The sequence below is a fragment of the Arvicanthis niloticus genome, chromosome 5 (assembly GCF_011762505.2).
Source record: "Arvicanthis niloticus isolate mArvNil1 chromosome 5, mArvNil1.pat.X, whole genome shotgun sequence".
NCBI classification, from domain to species: Eukaryota; Metazoa; Chordata; class Mammalia; order Rodentia; family Muridae; genus Arvicanthis; species Arvicanthis niloticus.
Window position 1 is genome coordinate 8611471 of NC_047662.1, and position 4578 is coordinate 8616048.

The 4578-nt window shown below is 40.8% G+C and overlaps 1 non-coding gene across 1 annotated transcript; it reads left to right on the plus strand.

Moving 5' to 3' along the window:
• The first annotated feature begins 840 nt into the window (after positions 1 to 840).
• Trnal-aag (transfer RNA leucine (anticodon AAG)) lies at positions 841 to 922 on the plus strand. Its single transcript has one exon. It is a non-coding gene; the product is annotated as a tRNA-Leu (tRNA).
• Positions 923 to 4578: the final 3656 nt, after the last annotated feature.

Below are 4578 nucleotides of genomic sequence, written 5' to 3' on the forward strand. Positions count from 1 at the left end.
TCCCCTACATACAGCTGAAGTCATGGGTCCCTCCCTATATGCTCCTAGGCTGGTAGTTTAGACCATGGAGGGCTCTGGTTGTTTGGTACTGTTGCTTTCCTCCTGGGGTCACAAACCCTTTCTGCTCTTTCAGTCCTCTCTCTAAGTTCTCCATTGGGAAACCCTTGATCATATCAGTGGTTAGCTGTGAGCATCGTCCTCTGGATGTGATAGTCTTTGGCAGACCTCTAAGTAGACAGCTATATCATATTCTTGACAGCATGCACTTCCAGCCATCCACATCAGTGTCTAGCTTAGGTGACTGTACATGGTATGAATACCCAGGTGGAATGGTCTCCAGATGGCCCCTCCTTAAGTTTCTGTCCCATGTTTTGTTTCTATATTTGCCCCTTGAGTATTTTTGTTACTCGTTCTAAGTAGAACTGAGGCATCCCCTGTTGGTCTTCCTTCTTCATGAGCTTCCTGTGGTCTGTGGGTTGAGTCTTCGGTATTCCAAGCTTTTGGGCTAACATCTGCTTAACAGTGAGTAAATACCATGTGTGTTCTTTTGTGATTGGGTTAACTCACTCAGGATGATAATTTCTAGATCCATCCATTTACCTAAAAATTTCTCAAATTCATTATTTTTAATAGCCGAGTAATACTCCATTGTGTAGATGTACCACATTTTTGTATCCATTCCTCTGTTGAGAGACATCTTGGTTCTTTCCAGCTTCTGGCTATTATAAATAAGGTTGCTATGAACATAGTGGAGCATATGTCCTTAGTATACGTTGGCGCATCTTCTGGGTACATGCCCAGGAGTGGTATAGCTGGATCCTCAGGTAGTGCTATATCGGAGGTAGTGTGGCCGAGCAGTCTAAGGCACTGGATTAAGGCTCCAGTCTCTTCGGGGGTGTGGGTTCGAATCCCACCACTGCCAGTTGTTCTTTTTGGGACAAGGACTAATAAATACCCTTCTACCATCTGCTTTCGCAGTTTCCTGATAACAGTTATACCCACAGCAGCCCCGATTAATTGCTTCACTTAACAGTTAATAAACCCATAATGTGTGTGGTACTCGCATCCCTAGTCCCAGAATGTCCACCACACGAAACGCTCCAGCAACAGTATTTGTTTGTTTATTTAGAGACAGAGTTTCTCTGTGGTTTCTTTGCTGGTTTGAAACTCTATGTAAACAAGATTGATCTTGGACTCAAATCTAATAAGGAGGTTACAACAGTGCAAGTTATCCATTAGGATATCCATTAGGGACAGTTACCTGGCTAAACATTGGTCACCTGTCACAGGTCCACAGGTTCCTAAAGTGTTAAAACCATAAGCAAGTTATTAGTCAAGTTTTATATACATAAACCCAGTCAATGTCTTTGTCTTCTGTCCTAGCACCTATAATAAATCATTAATTCCCTTTTTCTGACATTTGTTTATAGGTTTTATAAACAATGAGCAGTATAATGACTGGTTACTGCCTCAGAAGCGACACTGAGGTCTGGAAGAGTTCTCACTGCACTTTTGACTATCAGAACTTAATAGTGTTACTAAAAAAGCTTAATAATTACTATAAACTTAGGAATCCTCATAGGATCATCACAAAGGATAAAGAAACCATCTACTTGTCTATAGAGTATCACTACAAGACAGTCCATCTTCATAGGTATGCAGAAGTCGGCTCCCAACAGCAAACCACATTAGTAGTTGCATAGACTCACATTTCCCCCCAAACTCTTGTCCAAATTGACTGTGGTCCTGTATTTAAAATCTACATTTACTAACATTGATGTGCACAATGAACATCATCATTAATATTTGATATGCAGGCTTTACATTGTGGGTCCCATAAGTTCTAGGCTCAGATTTCTTGTCTGTTTCTCTGCAGTTTTCTGTGAAACATTTTCCTGGGTGGGGATAATGTATGTTCTTGATGGGTCATTGTAAATAAAGACATCAAAACACTACAGTTTCAAAGGGGAAAATGACTGTATTTAACTCTGAGTTTATTGTTGAGAATGAAAGACTGTGTTTGATGTTTACTGGTTAGGTGATATAAGTGTGAGCGTCCCTGCAAACACTAGGTCTGGCTGAGTAACAATCCCAAAGACAAAAAGGAAATCTAGTTCACTACCACTCTGTATGTATTTCAGCACTGGTGTTAGGTGCATGGTGGGTTATTCCCAATGAAATTCTTGCAGCCCTCCGGATAAAGTGTCCCAGTACAAGTGTTAACAGCTCTGAAATAAAAGGTCTCCTGGCAGTTAGAAATCAAGATATACCACAGAGCTTTATGTAACAACAAATCACACACAAGATATTTACTGAAAAACACTGAAGGGAGGCTGCCTCTGCTCAGGTGAGAATCAGAAGAGAACTGAGTGGGAGGCAGGTTTTGTATAGGGTTTCATTGCAGGGGTAGAATTTTCAGGAGGTGAAATAAATATATTGTTTATCCCACATAGTTTGTTTTGCTGTTTAGTGACCCCAGCTGCATGGTGCATATGGTAAAATGTTTTCACCTGTGTTCCCCTGCTTGTGCTTATAAATACCCAGGATTTCCTTGTAAGTGTGTGGTGTAGTACAGTAGGAGTGGTATGTGTGGTGGAGACAGTAAAGGAGTAACCAGACATGACTACCCACCCTGTCTTGTCTTCATTCTTCGAATCTCTTGCCCCTCCATCCCCACTCTCTCTCTTGACCAGAGCACTTAGCCCCAAAGCGTGGGGCAGTGCAGCTCTCAACAACCCTGCGCACTCAGTACCTAGTGTTGGGTGAAACTTCTAGATTCTCACCCAAGTGTGGTTTATTTTAGGAATATTTAAGTAGAGTATAAATTTGATAAAAAATTTCTTGGTGACAATTATCTCAATCCTCTGAGCACAGCGAAGAGTAAAATGTGTCCACTTCAAAAGTCTATTTCAAAATACATGTGACTCTTTTGTTAAGTTGGGTTGTAAAACTAAAGAACCTAGAGCAGGATCAAACCTACATTGTAGTGAACCCCAGGCTATTATTTTCATGTCACATCTCCCCTAAGGCTACCTTCTATTGACTAAGAAAGAATACCCTAGGGAGGGAGAGTCTGTGATAAGCTTAATAGTCTGGGAGTTTCAAGTGTGGCCTATATACCACAGATCACCAGCCTACTTCCTACAGCCATTCCCTCACTTTTGGTCAGAAAAGAGTGGACTTCTCTTCCACTGAAGAGAAACCACTGTGGTTTTATATTCCTGATTTCCATAGAGTTTATCTGTGACCACAAGGTCCTTTTACCCTCTACAACTAAAATATTTTTTTCTGGATATTTTTAGTTCTTAGGATGTTAGTGTTGTGGTAGTTTAAGTGGATAGACAATCAAAAGATGTTTTGTAGAATATAAATTATGTTGTTTGCATATACAAAATGTGATTACATTGCTTGACTCTATAGGCATAAAATATATAAGGACTTCTGGCATAATCTCAGCATTGAGAACACTGGGGCAGGTGTATTCCTCTTCATTTGAGGCTAGAGGAAGCTGCATCAAAGTGACATTACAAATTGTAGGCTCCAATTTCCTCTTCTGGCCTTCATGGACACTGCACATGGGTTGAGGTACCTTTTCTTCATACTGTATGCAGGTGTGTCTGTGTATGTTCAAACGTTGACTGCTATATGGGCAGAGAACTAAATGCTAGCAGGATCTTGGTGTTGTCATTTCAATATTTCACCAACAGCCTTACATTCATAAATTCTTGTCTTTTCAAGACTGCTTAGATACTAGAATTTCAGGCAGTCTCTATACCTATAGGCAATCTACTGATGTTCTGGTGATGTCTGACACCTGATTGCATGTAAGACAAAACCTGGGACAAGAATTGGAAGGTGCAATTTCTGGTTAGAAAAAGTGATGCAGGGAGGAGAAAGCAGATGCAGGAGATTTAGTGGGAGACAGAGAAGAGAACAGATAGATGGGAACAGGAGCAGAGAGGGAAAGAGCTAGCTAGTCACATGGCAGGTTGAATAGACATAAATTTAATGATAGCTAGGAGATTGCTCCAAGGTAGGCCCTATGTTTTAAAGTCTGTAGAAATCTCCTTGCAATTATTTATAACATTGGTGTGTCTACAAAAAGCTACCATTGTACTTATGTATACACATGTGCATACAAATTATCATATTTGACAAGTGTGCCTTTTGTATTTTAGTCAAATCAGATATTGAATGGTTATTCCCAATATTTTCATGACTTAATCAACCTAGCATATTTTGCAGGTGCAGATTGTAGATCAAAGACTTTGTGGTTGGTTCTGAACATACATTTCACTTTGTGTAGCTTTCAAAGCTCCTTCCCATAACAAGGACACTGGAACCTAAGAGTCAATGTTCTTGAAGGCACCAGCTTGACCTCTTCATACACAATGAATTGTGTCAGTCCTGTCCTTAGCAATGAGGACTTGCTGACAGTTTGTGAAAAACAACACCTGCCGGGCAGTGGTGGCACATGCCTTTAATCCCAGCACTTGGGAGGCAGAGGCAAGTGGATTTCTGAGTTCAAGGCCAGCCTGGTCTACAGAGTAAGTTCCAGGGCAGCCAGGGCTACACAGA